General features: G+C 39.4%; 1 protein-coding gene across 1 annotated transcript in view; it reads right to left on the minus strand.

Moving 5' to 3' along the window:
* Positions 1-22,592, minus strand: part of CNTNAP2 (contactin associated protein 2) — a 1,659,707-nt gene that overhangs the window by 822,948 nt on the left and 814,167 nt on the right. The gene's annotated exons all lie outside the window — the stretch shown is intronic.

Consider the following 22,592-nt stretch of genomic DNA (forward strand, 5'->3'; position numbering starts at 1 on the left):
TTATGTGTTCTGGCATAACACCATTTAGACCTCCCTCCCCCATGTTACTGTAGGACAGTTTACTGCCTCTTGTGATAATATCACTTAAGAAGAGTGAATCACGGAGAGTTTCATTAGAGCATAAACGCATTGGCTGTGTCTACATTGGCACCCCTTTCTGGAAAAGGGATGCTAATGAGACACTTCGGAATTGCAAATGCCGTGGGGGATTTAAATATCCCCCGCAGCATTGCATGAACATGGCTGCCGCTTTTTTCCAGCTCGGGGTTTTGCCGGAGAAAAGCGCCAGTCTAGACGGGATCTTGCGGAAAATAAGCCCTTTTCCGCAAGATCCCTTATTCCTACTTGAAAGTAGGAATAGGGGATCTTGCGGAAAAGGGCTTATTTTCCGGAGAATCGCATCTACATTGGCGCTTTTCTCCGGCAAAAACCCCGAGCCGGAAAAAAGCGGCAGCCATGTAAATGCAAATGCCGTAGGGGATATTTAAATCTCCCGCGGATTTGCAATTCCGAAGTGTCTCATTAGCATCCATTTTCCGGAAAGGGATGCCAATGTAGACACAGCCAGTATGTAATGACAATTAGAAAAACTAACAATGTTAGGAACCATTGGGAAAGGAATAGATAATAAGACAGAAAATATGATAATGTCACTACAGGCAGTCCCCGGGTTACATGGATCCGACTTACATCGAATCCCTACTTACAAATGGGGTGAGGCAACCCCGCACTAGCTGCTTCCCCCCAGCAGACCAGGGAGATGCGAAGCTAGCGACCCCCGCCCCCCAGCAGGCAAGGGAGACACAGAGCGGCTTTTCTCAGCAGACACCTCAGCTTGAGAATAAAGGACTGAGGGAAGTGAGGTGTGGGAGAATAAAACTGAGCTCTGGAGAAATGTTTGGCTAGAGTTTCCCCTACAATATGTACCAGTTCTGACTTACATACAAATTCAACTTAAGAACAAACCTATAGTCCCTATCTTGTACGTAACCCGGGGACTGCCTGTATATACATCTATGGTACGCCCATACCTCAAATGTTGCCTGTAGTTCTGGTCAATCCATCTCTAAAAGATATATTAAAATTGGAAAAAAAGGACAGAGAAAGGCAACAAAGAATAACAGAGGTGTGGAATGACTTTCATATACAGAAAGTGATGTTCATCTTAGAAAAGAGGCAATTAAGGGGGGATATGAGAGAAGTCTAGTTAATCATGAATGATATGAAGCAAATTAATAAGGAAGTATTATTTCCCATCACAGAACACAAGAACCAGGGATCACCCAAAGAAATTAATAGCCAGCAGGCTTAAAACAAACATAAGGAAGTGCTTCTTCATATGACATACAGTCACTGCCTCTGTGGAACTTGTTGCTGGGGAAGGTTGTGAAGAAGGCCAATGGTATAACTGGATTCCCTGCAAATCCTACAGAAAGTTATACATTTCTTTTAAATGATACAGGACTTTTTGTTTAACTCTTCCTCTTTATGTTTAACTCTTCTCTGATACTCCTTACATTTAAGAGGGCTAGCCATCTCTTAAGAACCTTTCATGGTGTTGCGTGGCTTTGCAAGGCCCTTCCTTAGTTTCCTCTTTACTCAGGCTTCTCAATAATTCCGCAAAAGCTTGTGTCCAGTAACACCAGCTCTTCTCGGGATTTGGTTTCGTCAATCTTGCATTGGGCACAACCCTTCACTGCTCTGCCCAAGGCCTATCTATGTTTTTTAAATCTCTTTCCCTCACTCCCGTCCCAAGGCAGGCATACCCCCATTCCCTGAAAATCTGTCTTCTTGCTCTCTTAGTATTTCTTGCCTGAAGTTTGTATCACAGGCCCTCTCTCACATGCTTTATGAAAATTGGCTTATGAATATGAATGTGCATAACTCAAAGATGCTTTGCGAAAAATGCGACTTACAACATGTCAATTTTAAAATTAAAATCCCCTGAATCTGTGTATCTTGTTTTTGTGCATGGATCATTTTTGTATGTGAAGTTAGAAATATGAAATGTGAATCTGGTTTTTATTCTAAATGTGCTTCCATTAGGGAAACTTTTTAGATCTTAATTACTCTGTACTCAAACCCAAGACCTGTGAATAATTTTGTTTGTCCTGTATGCCCAAACTTAGGTTGGTCTTAGAAAGACATGCAGCCAGGCCACCTGAAGCTAAACATGTTTTGGAACTTGTATTTTTTCCACTTGATCTGAGAAAAATTTTATCTGAGCACAAAGAATTCTCACCTTAGGCAAAAAGGATATAAGGGAGGGAAACCAAACAATAGAGGGAGTTGCCAGGAGACTGCCCCCTCTTACCACCTAAGTTGCCTTTGGAAACATCTAAGACTGAACAGGGGGAAGGATTGGGCCCAAGCTAAGATGTGGTTTAGCTTGTGAAAAGGATGTTTAGAACAACTTTTTAGGATACAGATTTGCATGAAACACGTTTATTCATGGGTTAGGATTAGCTGATGGGGTTTTTTTTGTTTATTTTAACTTAGTTAATTTACTTTGATCTGTTTTCGCTTGCACCCACTTAAATCCAACTGTTTGTACTTAATAAAAACACTTTTCAAGCCCAATGTAAATAATTGTTACCTGAGGGGAGGAGCAACCACTGTGCATCTCTCTCTTTCATTGATAAAATAATGAAACTTATAAGCAAATTAATGAGGGCAAATTTATAAGCTTTCTTTGTATACAATTTTACATGGCATAATACAGATTTATTTGGGGGGTTAGTCCCTTTTGGGGGTTGGTTTCTATGGTGCCGAGCCCTTATAACTGAGATCTTCTGGGAATTAACTGATTCAGCGTCTGTGTTACTCTGCAGGGTGGCAGTAACCCAAACCCTGTGCCTGGGATGTAGGATATCAGAAGATCTGGTCCAGCAGGAAAGGGTGGTGGGAAGCCCCTGATGGCAGGAAGTGGGTGTCAGTGGAATAATCAGCACACTGGGGGACAATCCCAAGGGGACTTCTGTGATCCAGCTTGTCACAATTTGCCCTTCTCTGATTTCTCCACAAGCCTCACCTCATTCCCTACTGGTAGCTTTCCCCTGTTGTTTCAGATACCTGCAAGAATCTTTTTATGCTGCAGGCATCTGTTAACCAGAACCTTCTCTCTCCAGATCTCTTCCTTATAAGAACGGCCGTACTGGGTCAGACCAAAGGTCCATCTAGCCCAGTATCCTGTCTACCGACAGTGGCCAGCACCAGGTGCCCCAGAGAGGGTGGACCGAAGACAATGATCAAGCAATTTGTCTCCTGCCATCCCTCTCCAGCCTCTGACAAACAGAGGCCAAGGACACCATTTTATTCCCTGGCTAATAGCCTTTTATGGACCTAACCTCCATGAATTTATCCAGCTTCTCTTTAAACTCTATTATAGTCCTAGCCTTCACAGCCTCCTCTGGCAAGGAGTTCCACAGGTTGACTACACGCTGTGTGAAGAAGAACTTTCTTTTATTAGTTTTAAACCTGCTACCCATTAATTTCATTTGGTGTCCTCTAGTTCTTCTATTATGGGAACTAATAAATAACTTTTCTTTATCAGCCCTCTCCACACCACTCATGATTTTATAGACCTCTATCATATCCCCCCTCTGTCTCCTCTTTTCTAAACTGAAAAGTCCCAGTCGCTTTAACCTCTCCTCATATGGGACCTGTTCCAAACCCCTAATCATTTTAGTTGCCCTTTTCTGAACCCTTTCCAAGGCCAAAATATCTTTTTTGAGGTGAGGAGACCACATCTGTACACAGTATTCAAGATGTGGGCGTACCATAGTTTTATGCAGGGGCAGTAAGATATTCTGGGTCTTATTTTCTATCCCTTTCCTAATAATTCCTGATGAGCTTTCGTGGGCCAGACCCACTTCCTCAGATCAAATAGTGGAAGAAAGTAGTCACAACCATATATACCAAAGGATACAATTAAAAAAAATGAACAAATATGAAAAGGACAAATCACATTGCAGAACAGAAGGGGAATGCGGGGGGGTGGGAAGGGGAGGAAGAAAGGTAAGTTTCTGTGAATTGCTGATATTAAAGGTAGGGAGAGTGGGATGTTTGTGAGTTAATGGTATTACAGGTGATAATTGGGGAAACTGTCTTGGTAATGGGTGAGAAAGTTCAAAGACTTGTTAAGTCCTTGTTGGTAAGTGTCGAATTTTAACATGAATGACAGTTCAGAGGATTCCCTTTCAAGTGCAGATGTAAAAGGTCTTTGTAGCAGAATGCAGGTGGCTAAGTCATTTAGAGAGTGTCCTTTCTGGTTAAAGTGGCAAGAAACTGTTTTCTCTTTGTGATCTTGTCTGATATCTGTTTTGTGGGCATTAATCCTTTGGCGAAGTGTCTGAGATGTTTGTCCAATGTACATAGCAGACGGACACTTTCGGCACATGATAGCGTAGATTATATTTCTAGATGCGCAGGAATATGTGTTCTTGATCTTATAACTCACTTGGTTAGGTCCAATAATGGTATCAGCAGAATGAATATGTGGACAAAGCTGGCAACGGGGTTTGTTGCAAGGGAAGGTACCAGGGTTGGTATTAGTGTGGTATGTCCTGTGGTGGTTGGTAAGAATCATCTTGAGGTTAGGTGGTTGTCTATAGGAGACTATGGGTCTGTCTCCCAGAGCCTCTTTGAGTATGGTATCCTGTTCCAATATAGGCTGTAGTTTATTGATGATGTGTTGGACAGGTTTAAGTTGGGGGTTGTAGGTGATGACAAGTGGTGTTCTATTGTTGGTTTTCTTGGGTCTGTCTTGAAGTAGATGGTTTCTAGGTATTCGTCTGGCTCTTTCAATTTGCTTTTTTGTTTCTCTGGGTGGGTAGTTGAGATTTATAAATGCTTGGTAGAGATCCTGAAGCTTCTGGTCTCTGTCAGTGGGGTTAGAGCAGATGCGGTTGTATCGAAGGGCTTGGCTATAGACGATGGATCGTGTGGTGTGTTCTGGATGGGAGCTGGATGCATGTAGGTAACTGTATGAGTCGGTGGGTTTTCTGTAGAGAGTGGTGTCTAATTTTCCATTGTTGATTTGTACGGTGGTGTCCAGGAAGTGGATCTCTCGTGTAGAATGGTCCAGGCTGAGGTTGATGGTGGGGTGTAGGTTGTTGAAATCTCTGTGGAATATCTCCAGTGTTTCTTGGCCATGTGTCCAGATCATAAAGATGTCATCGATGTACCGTAGGTAGAGGAGGGGTGAAAGGGGACGGGAGTTGAGGAAACGTTGTTCTAGGTCAGTGAGTTATAAGATCAAGAACACATATTCCTGCGCATCCAGAAATATAATCTACGCTATCATGTGCCGAAAGTGTCCGTCTGCTATGTACATTGGACAAACATCTCAGACACTTCGCCAAAGGATTAATGCCCACAAAACAGATATCAGACAAGATCACAAAGAGAAAACAGTTTCTTGCCACTTTAACCAGAAAGGACACTCTCTAAATGACTTAGCCACCTGCATTCTGCTACAAAGACTTTTTACATCTGCACTTGAAAGGGAATCCTCTGAACTGTCATTCATGTTAAAATTCGACACTTACCAACAAGGACTTAACAAGTCTTTGAACTTTCTCACCCATTACCAAGACAGTTTCCCCAATTATCACCTGTAATACCATTAACTCACAAACATCCCACTCTCCCTACCTTTAATATCAGCAATTCACAGACACTTACCTTCCTTCCTCCCCCTTCCCACCCCCCCGCATTCCCCTTCTGTTCTGCAATGTGATTTGTCCTTTTCATATTTGTTCATTTTTTTAATTGTATCCTTTGGTATATATGGTTGTGACTACTTTCTTCCACTATTTGATCTGAGGAAGTGGGTCTGGCCCACGAAAGCTCATCATCTAATAAACCATCTTGTTAGTCTTTAAAGTGCTACATTGTCCTGCATTTTGCTTCAACTACCCCAGACTAACACGGCTACATTTCTATCACTATTCTAATAATTCCTAGCATCCTATTTGCCTTTTTGACCGCCGCTGCACTCTGTGTGGAAGTTTTCCGAGAACTGTCCACGATAACTCCAAGATCTCTTTCCTGATTTGTCGTAGCCAAATTAGCCCCCATCATACTGTACGTATAGTTGGGGTTATTTTTCCCGATGTGCATTACTTTACACTTATCCACATTAAATTTCATTTGCCATTTTGTTGCCCAATCACTCAGTTTGGTGAGATCTTCTTGGAGTCCCTCACAGTCTGCTTCTGTCTTGACTATCCTAAACAGTTTGGTATCATCTGCAAACTTTACTACCTCACTGCTTACCCCTTTCTCCAGATCATTTATGAATAAGTTGAAAAGGATTGGTCCCAGGACTGACCCTTGGGGTACACCACTAGTTACCCCTCTCCAATCTGAAAATTTACCATTTATTCCTACCCTTTGTTTCCTATCTTTTAACCAGTTCTCAATCCAAGAAAGGACCTTTCCTCTTATCCCATGGCCATGTAATTTACACAAGAGCCTTTGGTGAGGGACCTTGTCAAAGGCTTTCTGAAAATCCAAGTATACTATATCTACTGGATCCCCCTTGTCCGCATGTTTGTTAACCCCGTCAAAGAACGCTAACAGATTAGTAAGACAGGATTTCCCTTTACAGAAACCATGTTGACTTTTGTCCAACAAATTATGTTCTTCTACATGCTTCACAATTTTATTCTTTACTATTGTTTCGACTAATTTGCCCGCTACTGAAGTTAGACTATCTATAGCAGCCTGATTGAGTCACATGACCAGTGGTCATATGACCTTTATTCTCTCCACCTGGGAAGGTGAGTTAAGTTTGTTACTGAGGCACATCTCACTTTAAAGCACAAGGCAACCTGTGACAATATAGTTCATGATAAAGGTGACATTCCAGACAACATATAATCAGCCCAGAAATAAACTCTATGGTACAACATCCCGTTTCATTGGTCAACTGAAAGCATTCCATCCAAAAGATTAATTTATAATGAATTAATTTATAGACCATGTCTATAAATGTAATTATTAATTTATAGACATGGTCAAACTGTCTAACATGTAATGATGTGAAGCTAAGCTTGAAAATCTGGAATTTGTCTCCTATAACCTTAGATGTCAAAGGGTAAGAAGCAAAAAAAAGTCTTCTTATAAGCATATGAGAGTTTGCCTGGGCAGAAAGTCAGAAATAAGAAAAATGAATAAATGGAAAAGATAAAAGCATGGATTCAATGATCAGCCACCCACAGAGCCAAGGAAATACAGTATGTGACAAAAGATCAATGGTTGTTCATATTTCAGAAGCCTGCGAACTGCATCAGGTGGAGGAGATAAAGAAGCGAATGGAAGGATTGGAAAGTCTGGCCAGCAAGATAGGCAGCACAGACTGGCACGAAAATTGCAGCTAGTAAAAATGGGTGATAAACACAAGCGTACAGTGCTGCATCACTCACTGATTTGGCGGTTATCTTATCATTGGGGAAAGGGGCTTAAATAATTATACCAAGTGATCCTTTACGCAGAAACAAAGCATAGACGCATAAAACAAAGGGGCTAAACAGTTTCTTCTAAGCAGGCTCATTAAGTTTAGCTGAAAATAAGTAAACATGACAATAAGGTAGAGTTCAAAAAATGTGATACAGAATGTATGAATTGCTTTTTCTGATACCCAGATGAGCTTCTATTTCCCAATTGTTGTGGGATCTTAGGTCAATGCTAGTGTACACACACATGCAAATGTCAACAAAGGATTTTGAAACTATAAAAATTAGGGTTTGTAGTGAAAGTGCCTTTTCATCATTTACCATAGAGGCAAGGGCATGCTGCTATAATCTATATTACTATGTATTCTGTCTTCCTGCTGAGATCTAAAGTGAATGTTCTCACCACCAGTGCTCATTAAAGGCCAGACAGCTCTAGGATCCACGACAACTTCAGAACTGGGGAATTGCATTTGGGTCATTACACTAAATTTCCTTGCACTTCCAAATAGATTGAGTTCTGTTTTATATTACCTGTGAAAAACTTGTGTGTACTGTTCTTTTGCCATCTTAAATAATGGCCCCATATTCTATCCATGAAGCAGCTGCAATTTGATGGTGGATGAAGTGATTCACATTATATACTTGGTAAAACATTTCAGCATCTTTCTAGATGAAAACTATCTAAACATAAGATATTATTGATTATTTTATTTATTACATGCATAGTCAGGCATGTTTGTAATTAGAGTAAATAAGGCACGTGACTAATCATACTGATTTCCCAATTCATTGACCCTGTGGAATTCTATTTAATTGTAAGTTTTGGAACTGAAAAATAACCCACAATCCAAACCTGTGCTAAATAAAAGTTATATTATGCTTAGAATTTAGCTGAACGTAGCATCCTCTGGTCACATAAGCAAACTATGGATATATAATCTAGATAAATCAGAGATGCACAAACAGTTGGAAAACTGTGCTCAGAGAATTACCAATGGTTTACAGTCAAGCTGGAAGAGTTTATCAAATGAGAATCCACAGGGATTTCTTCTGGGTCCAGTTCAATTCAATATCTTTATACATTATTTGGAAAACAGCTTAAATATAAGACTTGCAGATGATACCAAGCTGGGAGGGTTAGATGAATTTAGGATTATAATGCAAAATGATATTGACAAACTAAAAAATAAATGTTCTGAAATAAATAGAAAATAGGATAACATTCAAAAGGGCAAATTCAGGCTACTACACTTAAAAAGATATAATCAATTTACAAAACACAGAATGGGAAATGGCTATCTTGACTATCTTGGAAAGATCACTGCAGAAATGATCTGAGAGTTATAGTGGATCACAAACTAAGTTGAGACAACAGCTATTGCAAAAAAGTGAGCCTTTTTCTGAGCTGTATGAATGGGACTGTTGTAAACAAGATATAAGAAGTAATTCTTCCACTCTGCTCAGCACTGATAAGTCCTTAATTGGCATACGATGTTTGGACTAGGGATGCATTAGCATAGTCGATTAACCGTTTAACTGATAAGCAAAAAGATTATACGTTAATGTTATAGACTACACACATTCCCCCCTCCCCCCCCCCTTTGCCAGTAATTTTTTTTAGCAGGCTGGCTGTGTATCTTTTTCTGATTTACTTTTGAAAGAGGCTTTTCCGAAATTTGGCATGTCTACACGAGGTTTACAGGGATGGTGAAAGAGCGTGTCCGCTTTTTCAAAAATGTTTTCGAAAAAGAAGACGCGTTCCTTGGATTTTCCCCGGAAAAGCAATGCAGTCTAGCCATAATCTGAGGACAGGACAGGAAGTAATGGATTTAACATGCAAAAGGTAGATTTAAGAGACATTAGGAAAATCTTCCTAACTTAAAGGAGAGTTAAGCACTGTAATAAATTGCCTAAGAAGGCTGAGGAATCTCCATCATTGTGAGGTTTTAAAAATAGGTTAGATAAACATCAGTCAGCCAGGGTCTAGATAATACATAAGCTATGGCTGCACTAGAGACCTTACAGCGGCATAGCCCATTAATGTGGCTGCGCTGCTATAGGCTCTCAAGTGTAGACCCTCAAAGCTAATGAGAGAGAGCTGTCCCATCAACTTAATTAATTTACATACTAAGAGATCCTCCCACCACAGTGCTGTCCTAACCAGCACTCACATTGGGGTAACATATTTTGTTGTGTGGGTGGCTTATTCATGTCCCTGAGAGACATCAGTTATACTGATGTAAGTGTTAGTCTAGACATAGCCTTAGTTTTGGCTCAGAACAATGGACTGGACTAAATGACGTAGTGTGAGGACCATTCCAATCCTAGTAAAGAGACACAATATAATTAATGACAATGCTTGCTGATCCACATTGCTCTTCCGATGTTTCTTAATCTTGCTCTAAAAATACTATTTGCAAGTGTAGGAAGGCAACTGACTTAATATTTATGCAATCCATCCAACTACAGAATGCACTTCACATTTGAAATTCCCAGAGTATAAAAGTAACATCTCCTCTGGGAAGCAGGCAGGGGAATCTTATTCACTCCCACATGTAAAAGTGTGTTACAGGATACACAAAATAGTGAAGTACACTATAAACACCAAGAGTTTTGATAGATTTTAAAGAGCAGAGAGAATAACAATTTCCCACAATGCCAGAGAGAGGTACATAAAGGATTCTTGTAGATGAAGGGAATAACAAGTTTTTGACACAATCCCAAGAGTACCCACAAAAATTGGAAGCAGCGCCAGGGACAGTACGGCGAGTTAGGACTTGTTGAACTGAGGTGGATTGAATCTGAAGGACAGAATCTAGGGAACTTTGTGAGTGAAGGACTAATAAGATAATATGAGCCAGATAAGTATTCCAAAATTCTGAATCTACGTCTATTGAAAAACCCTTTATGTAGTCTCTCCTTGTGATTTGAAAGATTTATGTATAAAGAAATATGTCTAAAACATTTACTCTATGAATGCAATGTCAGATGCAATGTCATGCACATCTTCTATAGAAGAGAGAGGAATGAAATGCTACACTATAATGCTTTATGTTTAACATGACTGGAAAGCAGCACTTCCCTTTTCAATGAGGTAAATCTTTTTTTCAATCCACTTCTTTTTCCATATCACATCTAAAAAAAGCAGTATTAAAGGTGAGTGTCCACATTTGTCATCTACTCTATGGGTTCCAATGATGTGGAATGAATCAAGACTATGCCTCCAGAGAACAATCTGAAAGAACACTAGTTCACCAGAAGTCTTCTCTACATTCATAAAACAAGCTCTTTTACATTGACCATTTCTGTGGAAAATAATTGCAACACCTGTGTAAAGTTGGAGTTCACTGTGAACCTCACCCTGTGTAATGAGGCATAGTGAAGGCAGAGTAGCTGGTTTGCAGGATCTGTAATGGGATCCCAATTTATTTTTAACACTGTTGTTTTTCCACAGCCTCAGACACTTGTCTTTTGGTGACAGCTCCAATGTTCTGAGTGGTTTGGTTGCTGACCAGTATGTTACAAAGATCTTCACACATCAGCAAGTCACGGTTCATTATTGCAATTGAATTCTCATATTACAGATGCCTTTAAATATTACCTCATTATTTTGGGGGCTGACATGGTTTTTTGAAAGTCTGGCACTATAGCTACTGTCTTTATTCTATTCTGCTTTTGAAAATAGGTATAGAACAGTTACAATATGGATATAACATTCATTAAAAATCCTAACCAATTGCTTTTAGAGATTTGACACTGGAAATAGTGCAGTTTCTTCTTCTTGGCAATTTTATAAAAACCCCAAGAGACCTGCCAGCCTCATGGTGACACATATATTAGTATCTGCCAGAGTCAGAAGGGTTAAGATTTGGTGTACAAACTTTAATGATGACTTTACACTTATAGTAAGAATGATCTGGAAATGCAAACATACATTTATTATATGTCACTGTCTTGCCTTTCCCTCTCCTGAGCTTATCTACGTATGTTTTGGGTGAGTAATGACTTTAGTTTGCTGCTAAACTCTCAGAATGGTTCAGAAGAGAAAGACACTGTCAGACCTCAGGCAGAACATTGTAACTGAGGAAGTAGAACTGGAAAAGAAAAGAAAAGAAAAGAAAAGAAAAGAAAAGAAAAGAAAAGAAAAGAAAAGAAAAGAAAAGAAAAGAAAAGAAAAGAAAAGAAAAGAAAAGAAAAAAGAAAAGGCACCACAACTAAATAGCAGATACCATGCTCAAGCTCATTAAAACTAAAAGGATTTTTGCATATTCAAACTCACATACTCACAGAACAGGTTTTCAACTAATATATTTCCAATCTTCCTGCACACACGTTATAAAAGTTCATATGTCTCTGAGAAACATTTGATTACATTGACCCTTTTTGATGAGTTGGTTAATTATAACACAATCCAATAAAACAACAATAATTTGCTTATGAAAAACACATTAAGATTCCTTGCAGAAGTTTTTTGAAGTGGAACATATTTTCTAAAATATATAAATAATAATAATAATAATAACTTTTTAAAGTCCAATATAAAGCACAGTCCTACAAATTGTATTGCATCTGCAGAGTTCTCTACGTGCAGAATATGTGGTCATGTTGCATATAGCAGATGTTGCATTTCAGGTTACTACTGTTAAAATTTTCCTTTAGCATTATTGTGATGCATTGGGGGTTCACCTTCACCTGAAAGGGTTAACCTGGGGTGTTTTGGTACTGTGCAGCTTTCAGACCCCTGACACCATAACCTATTCACAACACAATGGCTTCACTCATTCTATTAGCTTGGTTTATTCCTTGTAGGATGACACTAAAGAGCCTCTCCTGCATCTACCCAAATTGTCTCTCCCACAGTGTCCAGTCCTTCTTTTAGGATCCTCATAGAAATTCTTAAGTTTGATGCCTCCAAAGAGACAAACTACACACCAGAATACACAAGCTGAGGATTTTACATGGTAATTAAATATACTGTACTGAGATGGTTTTCTAAAAGTAAAATAAGGATTAACAATAAAATGAAGATACCAAGTAGTAGAAATTGGGATCGAAATGGTTAATATGCATCTACAGGCAAATCTACATTGCAAGGCTGCATTGGTGCAACTGTACTGCTGGAGCACATTTGGTGAAGACATACTATGATGATGAGATAGAGGGTCTCTCTCATGCTGACATAGCACCACTGTGGACAGCACTTTGGTTGCTGTAACTTGCGTCTCTAGCGGGAGGGGAGATCTTATTGACTATTAACATTTCTGAGCAACATAAATTACATCAATTTAAGCAGTAGTATAGACAGGCTTTAAGACTAAAGTCTAACTGAACATAGTGGAGCCTTTTGTTCAGAGTAGCTTTCTTACCCCAGTCATTTCCCCAACATGCTCAGCGAGTCTGTAGTGAGGATTCAACACAGAGCTCAATAAACTTGGTTCCTTTGTCTCCTCTGGTGGAAGACATAATTAATTTATGTGAAACACAATTAATTTTCAACTAATTTTCAAAGAGAAATCTTTAACAATTGAATACCTGATCTTCCAACCTTAAAGTTGCAGTAAAGCTGTTTTGTTTTTGTTTGTTCTCTTCAACACACTTAACACATCTGTATAACCATCAGTACATATATACTGTATCTGTGGGACATAGACAAATATCATATATAGACTGTACTGTAGTACAATAGCAGATAATTTATTTTTTCAGCCAGTCCCTGAATTCTTCCACACTTACAATGAAGAATACACTATTTTAGGAGTAATTGTATTGATTATGTACGTAACTGTGCCTAGAGAGAATACTTAATTTACCGGTGATGGTACACAATTTTCATTTTTAAAAACATTTCTTTGTCTTCCTTTAGCTTTGAAATAACCTGTTACTATTCCTCCAGTCTCCTTCAGAAGTTGTGTAATGAGACTAGTTAAAAGCAACAGATTGTTATTAAGCAATGTTATTAATTCTTTCTGCTCTACACAGTTTAGGGTAAAATAATGTTTTAGTTGAGATCAGTGGGGTTTTTTTGGTCTATTGTTTTTAGAATGAGTAGGATAAGAGGTGCATGAGTTTATTGATTGATTCCTCTATACAGAACAGGAAGGTGTTTAGATGGTTGACAGCTAACAGATCTTCCTTTCAGTGTAAGTAGTTTTGAATTTATAGGAGTAAGTTTCCAGATCCACAGGCATCTGGGGCCTGGCAGAAGTCAGAGCAGCAGTATGATTGCTCTGGTTTTCTCCACTGGCATAACATCTTTAATGGACCTCGTGCAATTGGGAAATTAAAGGTAAGGACGTCCTACTCCAATCCATCCTTTTTCACCTCTAAAATGTTCGGTCTCTCTCTTCATTTCTGGGTAGGAATGGTGGTGAGTGGTCCATGAAGCCCTCTTTAGCAGCTATCTGATTTCACTGAACTTGCCTAAGGAATGAGAACCTTCAGCTCTTTCATAGTCACTGCACAATTTAGAGGCACAAAGTGATCTTTAGACATAACTTTTTGAATTCAGCTCAGGCTTATAGTGATTGACGTTAGGGATGTTAAAATGTATTCAATTAAGTAACCATATAACCATTGAAAATGTCAGCAGTTATATGGTTACATGTAGGGTGCAGTTGGTTCCCCAGGAGTCAGTAAGTGCAGGGAACCGGCTTTTAAGCTGGCTCCTCTTGCATACCGGCTCCTGCCTGCTTCTCCCTCTGCCCCGCTCCCTTGTGAGGGGTAGGTAGACCCCTGAGAACCAGTGCATGCAGGGTGCTGTCTTTTAAGCTGGATCCCCGCATGTACCGGAAGCCTGCGTGTAACTGTGAACATTAACCAATGAACCCAGGCTCATCAGTTAACCATGGACATGGTTACACTTCCACATCCGTTACTGATAGTTGTCAACCTATGATCATTGTTGAAATGGATATAAGGAAAATTAGTCTGTTGATTACACACAAAAAAATCACAGTTCCTATTTGATAATAGGTACTAGCTACAGTGAAACACAAGACACATCCTACAATTATATGAGTTTCAATCTTTGCTTATTACATACTACAACAAAAAGCATGTGTTGTATTCTTTCTGTTCATGTGCATGATAACCATTCAACATAGTCTCAAACTAAACTTAGCAGTAACAGTGACCAGAACTAGAAAGAATACAAAACAGTTGCATCTAATCACAGCCTATAAAATCAGCGAGTGCTTTGTAATACAAAACTTTCCAACGTAGAGCTCCCTTGGTGAAATGAAGTTTTAAAATGTCAGGCTAGATCCCAAAGGTTTAGATGCAGTGTCAACTGCTGAGATTTGGAAGTTTTTTCCCCCCCTTCCTCTCCTTTTTGCATTAAGTGAGTACTGAGTGAGCTGAAAATAGCATTTTCAGAGGCAGGCAGTGAGCTCTGACAGTACCGACAGGCATCACTGACATAATATGAGCTACAATGAATGCTCAGGGGGAAAGACCTTGTCTATTCCTGGCCCTCTTGCAGATACATTTTTGATAATCTGCAATATAATTTTTAAATAACTGCAGTAAAAAGAGGAGAATAAAATTATATTGCAGCTCCTTTCCTCAAATCTGTCAGATTCAAAAGCTCATTGGGTTCACCTCTCCCCTCAGATTTTTACTTCAAAAATAGAACTGGCAGCATCAGCTTCTTCAAGGGCTTCATGCTACAAGGTGTGGTTCAGCCTCAACTCTCTCTGATTTCAGTTGGAACTGATGCTTCACAGCTGGTCAGAGTGCTCTGAAGCTCCTCACCAGACCATGTGTCTCATGTGGGTGCTTTGGTTTTAAGTAGAGATGGGTTAAATCATTATACCAGATCTGAAGGGCAAACTTATATAATGGGCAGAAGCAAAACTCTGTTTGGGTATATACCCAGAGAGAGGTTGAAAACTACATTCTATCTAACCTTTCCCCAAATTTTGGATGTTAGACCCAGGTAGGAGTTTATGCTGGTAAAATCAATGGAATTGCACATATGCTTAAAGCTAAGTAATTGCTTAGGTATCTTGCCAGTTTTGACAAATCACAAAGATTGATTGGAGCTGTAATAAAGCTTGTTGGGACCTGTGTTTGGTTCACTAACCTCTTGTTTTAAGAAGACTTAATACAGACATTTTCAAAACTCTTAAGACATATTGGGAGGTCATACAAAGATTTACAAGTATTAATTTAAAATCACTTTAAATTAAAAGTTACTTCTATATGTTTTTGCCATTGTTCCTTTCATAGAAAATAAACACATGTACCTAATTATTTACTTAAGGAAATCTATGGAAAAAATTAATTGTAATGAGTAGAAGTTCTGTATGAGAAGACTTAGGTTTAACGTAACTGCATGGACAAACACACTTTCCACCACCATACAAATGAAAAGCAAGTGCCTGTTGTGCATATAATGTATAGCAGAAAAATGAGCAAACTACAGTAAATAGCTATTAACATAAAAAGCAACATTAGCACTGAACTGCACTTAATGTTATTCTGTATCATTTAAAATATATTTCCAAAACATTAAATATCCTTTCAGGCTTGTTGGAATCTTGTTCCAGTAAAAGTTGATGTGCTTATTTCTGGATGTGTTCGCACAGCTATTTTCACAAGTTCTGCAAAATTTGAATTTATTTAAAAATCAAACTGCAGAGCTCTTCATTTTAAGAATATTATAATATGCTTCATTTTCATGAGAATATATGCACACTAGAGAAACCCTGTGTGTTAGAGGTGGAGAAGGAGAAGACAGAGAGACATTGCCATCAATGATTTAAATTACCTTTTGACTATATGAAGTTTTGGTTGTAATAATTAGACTAAGGACTTCTAAATGCAGAATAGAAACTGTTCTTTTAATTACTAAATTAAAATAAATTAATTAACAGTGCTTTGGCCAAGACTATGTCATTTTCCCTCTCTCTCATACAAACACTATTTAATGATGTAGTGAAATTATCATATTTCAACTACAAAACCTACTTTAAGTTTTAAAACTATGACACATGACATTAAAAAGTAAAAATTGTAAACGTGTTTCTTAAATATATTTGATTAATTGAATTAATCGAAGCATAATCTTTCTCCATTTTAATAGTCAGCCCAGCACAAGCTGCAAAACTTCTAACAAGGCTGAGGCAACACGGAAATATGAATGGACAGACTCAATTAATAAACCTGAATGGAGTTCCTAAGAGTGGAGAAGCACCAAATAATAAAGAAGAAACATAAATTAATCTGGAATTAGTGAATTAATCAATTAATCATACTTTCCCTTATTATTACCTTTATCATTAATGATGTAAAAAACAGGACAGAGAAAATACAGGTTGGACCTCCCTGGTTCAGCACCGTTGGGACCTGAGCTGACCCGTCTGCCAACAATTACACTGCGAATGGGGGTTCCATGGCTGCAGCCAGGTGTCCCCAGTGACCTACCCCTGCTAACAGTGGGGGGTTTCTTGGCTAGGATGGGGACTCCCCGGCTGCTGCCTAGCCTCACTGACAGTGGGGGTTCCAGGCCAAGATGGGGACGCCCCAGATACCGCCTGGCCCAGCCGGGGCTCCCCAGCCCCTGCATTGCTCCTGCCTCCAGGGCTTTTTGGTTCAGCAACATCTGTGGCCCTGCCAGACCACAAATATTGCCAGACCAGAACGTCCTAGATTTGAGAGGTTCAACCTGTACTCAATCCAAACGTCAATTCCAAACCTTCCCCTGCCCCACCCAAGAAATGTAGCCACATCTTTCAGGGGTATATTATATCTGGCAGATGTTCCCCTTCTCAGAGCCATGGCACTTCAACGTCACAGAGCAATCTCTGAAGGATATTGACACAAGAGAGAAAAATGAAGTAAATCTAGGACGTTCTCTCCTCACTGAACTTTTGCTCCATAGTTAGAGCATTTTACTGACTCCAGCAGGGGGCAGTATTTGTCCCATTGAGTTATTCTTGCTCTGGAGTGCATTAAAATGCAGTGTGCTCTAGAAAAACGGAGCAATTTACAACATTTAGCTTAGCGTATTGCCTCTCTGAGGAAAGACTATTTTCCTCTTCTATAAATGATGAAGGACATGTTTTCAAAAGTGGATTCTAAATGTGTGCCCAAAAGTATTAAATGCAATCCCAAACTTGTGTTTGTGCACCTCACATTTTAATTTGCATATGTAAATGATATTACTGGGTATGAACACAAAGTAAAAATATACATTAAAATTTTAAGGCTTACTAGTAAGTTGTCTGCCAAAAAAAGTATAGTTTTCCAGTGCCTTAGTAGCCCCTGGATAGAGGTGATATGTGTGTGTGTGGAGGAGGGAGGAGGTAGAGGAGCAGCGGATAGGGTTGGTTTCCCTTCTCCAATTTGGTGCTTGGCTTGTACTGAGGATGCTCAGTAACACTGCTGAAGCCTTTGTCCTCAGTCCACCCCACCCTCCTGCCCTGCTCTCACTCTCTACTCCACTCCACCCCATCATGGCAGGAATAGGTCTGTTCCCTCCCTGGCCAAAATCTGAAATGGCACACCTGCAAAAGACCCAGGATCTAAAATAAGTGCATTCAGAGGCTATGTCTACACAGCAGCATTATTTCAGAATAACTGATGTTATTCTGAAATAACAAAGAGTGCAGTTACACAGCAATCCATGATTTCAAAATAATTTGGAGATGGAGGACTTCTTACTCCGACTCCGGTAACCTTCATTTCACAAGGCGCAAGGGAAGTTGAAGGAAGAGTGTTCTTCCTTCAACTTCCTACTGTGTAGATAGCGCCAAAAGCTGAATTAATCTATTTCAACTTCAGCTATGCAATTGATGTAGCTGAAGTTGTGTACCTTAATTCAACTTTTGCTCTTCTGAATAGACATGCCCAGAGAATCCAGAAAGGCAACAGAATGCAGGTAGTCCCATAACAGTAAGAGTTAACATTTGGCTACAAATAAATAAACCAATCTTCTCCCACCCACTGCCGCTATCACCTCCAAATGTGACTTCACATTTGCCTGAGTATAAAAAGAAAACGTTTTTGTGTTTCGTATTAAGTTTGTTCATCACCAGTCTGTTTGAACCATTTCATCCTTCCAGCACACTATACTGTTTTATAGGTACTTTGCCCCCCTATCTGGCCAGTTCATCACTAGGATTTGATTCGCATTCAGAAACATTCTTATTTCATTCAGAATGTTCAGAACTCCTCTTGAACGCCAATATTCTTCTCTTCGAATCTTTCGTTATCACCCATGTCTCACATCCGCTCAACATGCTGCTAATTACACACGTTTTCAAGATGCTCAGCTTCATTCCTAAGCTAATCACTTTACTTTTCCAGATTTTATCCATCACCTTCAAACTCGCTCTTGCTTTCGCTATTGTAGTCTCTATTTCCTCCTTACTGTCTAGATTATACATCATGTTGCGCCCCAAATACGTGAACTTCTCTGTGTTCTCTAGTTCAATCCTATCTACACTGATCTTCCTTCCTATTTCCTTAACTCCAAATACCATTGTCTTCATTTTATCAATATTCATAATCAGTCCATACCACTTCACTTCCTCATTTAGCACCTGCACCTTTCTCACTAACTTCTTTTCATCTTCCTTGATGATAACTATATCATCCACTCAAGTTGTTAATTCTCATCCCGTGCACCAATATCCCTTTTACCTCTTCCTTGATCTTGTCCATTGCTCTCTCTGGGTGTGTGATGAAGATACTCGGCAATATTGGATCTCCTTGTCTCATACCTCTACTTGTTCTAAACCAACTTCCCAACTCTCTGCATGTTCTCATCACTGCCTCCACATTATCATTGATATCCTTCAACAACTGTATCAGTCTATTATCCACTCCAACACTGCCCAAGTCACTTTCTGATCTATACTGTCAAATGCCTTATGAAAATCGACATAGCAATTGTAGATGTTCTTATTGTAGATGTAGATGGTATAATATCTCATGTGATATCATGCAGAAATTGTTTACTGTTAACCCACTTAATAAATCCTGCAGTTTGGAAGGACAGAAAAAAATAAATAGGTCATTGGATTCTAAGATGTTGCAGGTGGGATTACCGCCTGCGTGGGTGGAGGTATTGAACCCACTGCCCTGTGCTCCAGAGGCTGATGCAGTATCCTCAAATTCACTGGGGATCTCACTCTACTGCCCTACCTTCAGCAGGTCCTTATCCTGCTTTCCAAATGCAGGAGCCAGCTCCATCCCTAGAGCAGCTGGTCATTTAAAAAATAATTATTTAAAGGTTCCTTCTGAACAGCATTGAATGCAGAGTACAATTAATATTGTATTTCTTCATTATGGGTTGAACCTCCCTGTCTGGCTCCCTTCGGACACGACTGGTCCTGGATGAGGGATTTTTCTGGACATGGGGAGGTCATTTCTGGCCCTCTGCTACTGCCCCACCCTGCTATGCACCCTGGGGATCCTGGCTCCCCTCCACAGTCCAGCTAAACTGCATGCTAGCTCCTGGTTTCCCTCACCCACCCAGTTAATCCATAAGCCAGGCTTCTTGGCTCTTCCCACCCCTGCATCCCAGCTGCACAGACATCCCTCTCTTCCCTGCGTAGTTCCCCTCCCCTCCCCCAACACCGCTCCGCCCCTCACAGCACTTTAGGACTCTCTAGTCTTGGAACATCCATTCCAGTTTATAAAGGTGCAACATGTACATGGAATTTAATCAGGGACTACATATTGAACTAGAACATCTTCCATACATAGATCTCACTCATCTGAATCTAAAATAGGTGGTCATGTTTTAGGCATACATTGTTGAGAATAAACCTCAATATTGGAGATGCTTTCAATTAAATGCTAGCACAGTTATTTGTTCATGTACTTGCACCTAACTACTGTACAAAATCTGCACTAGCAATGCAGATAATACTTATTCTAAATGGGTGCAATGTGGATGGCTATTGTTGGGCCTGAAATTCATCTGCCGAATTAATGTTTCATCCATAATACTAGAAGAGGCCTGATTAAAAATCCCTAGGTGAAATCCTGGCCCCATTGAAGTTAATGGCTAAAGTTCCAATGACTGCAGCAGTAGTTTCAAGATTTTACCAGTGGGATTTTGTTTGGAATCAGTGATTTTTGCAGAATTAATTGGTGTACTATACTCAATTCTTGGTAAAAGGGTGTTTGCAAGTCACGATGACTTAGGGTTTGAAAATACTTGGTATATATTATTTCCACTTAAAAACTATCTTATGCTCTTTGTGAACAAGGGGATGAAACAGCAGGGTACTGGTGTGAAGGGGAGCATTCTGAATGCATTCTTCTTTCTTGCTCTACAGGCAGCTGACATTGCATCTGAGACATTGCATCTGGCTCTGTGCCTTTGCACTAGGGTATTTCTTCTGGGATCTGATACACTGGGTCTCTGGCCAAATTGCATGGCTATGTGACATAAAAAAAAAAGCTGTACTAACACAGCATGATTTTGATCCTAAGTGTCCTTTCTTACCACTATTGCAGAAATGAAGATGCTCTGCTGATTACTCTCCAAAACCACATTATTCTGTCCCGCACTTAAGTGCTGCTAATACAGTTAGTGTAGCATTACAAGTGCACATCCCATGGAACCTATTTTGCTTTCACTGAATGTACAGATAATTATGTAAGTATCCAGGTTAGATTGTTAAAAATATTCTTCTATGCAGCTAGAAACCCACGTATAAGTTCTTGGAATAACGTAGATGAAAGGCTAAAACTGGCAGTCATTTCAATACATATATTGAGAAATTAAATGCACTAAAATAGATGTAAATAGCTTTAAAAGGTTAATGGAAAATCATCTTTTAGGTCATAAGTCATAACACTCCACAGTTAAAATCTGATAAATGCATTTCGATGTCAAAAGAAGAAAAATATTTCAGCTTTAAAAAAAAATAGGGACTAAAACATTCAAGGCACTCACAAATATTTCTTTAAAAAAGACAAATTAATGACAATTGATGCTTTTATCTTTAATAAGTAAATATTCAATAGCAGAAATAAGAGGCATACGCAAGATTTGTCCTCATTGCAATCTTTTCTTAAACACCTACTTGATATTAACATAAGAGTGGCCATACTGGGTCAGACCAAAGTTTCATTTATCCCTGTATCCTGTCTCCAATGGAGACAATGTCAGGTGCCCCAGACCAAACAAACAGAACAGGTTTATTTGTGATCAGGTTATCCATCTACTCTCACCCATTGCCATTTTCTGGCAAACAGAGACACTGGGGACACTATCCTAACCCATTCTTGCTAATAGCCATTGGATTGACCTATTCTCCATGAATTTACCCAGTTTTTAAACTGTTATAATCTTGGCCTTCACGACCATCTCTGGCAAGGAGTTCCACAGGGAGACTGACCGCTGTGGGAAGAAGTACTTCCTTTTGCTTATTTTAAACCTGTTGTCTATTAATTTCATTTGGTGACTCCTAGTTCTTGGGTTACAAGAAGGAGTAAATAACACTCACATGTACTTTCTCCACACCAATCGTAATTTTATAGACCTCTATCATATGTCCCCTTGATTGTCTCTTTACTAAGCTGAAAAGTCCCAGCCTTCTTAATCTTTTCTCATTTGGCAGCCATTCTGTACCTCTAATAATTTTTGTTGACCTTTTCTGAACCTTTTCCGATTCCAATATATATCTATATCTATATTGAGAGGGGGCAACCATGTTTGCATCCAGTATTCAAAGTGTGGATGTACCATGGACTTACATAGTGGTAATGACATTTTCCGTTTTATTGTCTATCCATTTCTTAATGTTTTTCAACATTCTGTTCACTTTTTTGACTGCACATTAGGTGGATATTTTCAGAGAACTATGCACAGGGAGTCCAAGATCTCTTTCCTGAGTGATAACTGCTAATTAATATCTCTTCATGTTCTCTGTCTAGTTGGGATTATGTTTTCCAATGTGCATAGGTGACTTATTGTAGAACTTGGGAGGTACACTGCTCCCTATGTCCACCAAAAATTTAATGGAAAAATAGGGTGCCCCCACATGGCCCTCTGGGTGGCCCTCCCTATACCCATACACATTCTAATATGCATTACTTTGCATTTATCAGCACTGAATTTCATCAGCATGGTGTTACCCAATCATCTGGTTGTGTGAGATACTTTCGTAG

The sequence above is a fragment of the Pelodiscus sinensis genome, chromosome 2 (genome assembly GCF_052426305.1).
Source record: "Pelodiscus sinensis isolate ZL-2025 chromosome 2, ASM5242630v1, whole genome shotgun sequence".
Taxonomy (NCBI): domain Eukaryota; kingdom Metazoa; phylum Chordata; order Testudines; family Trionychidae; genus Pelodiscus; species Pelodiscus sinensis.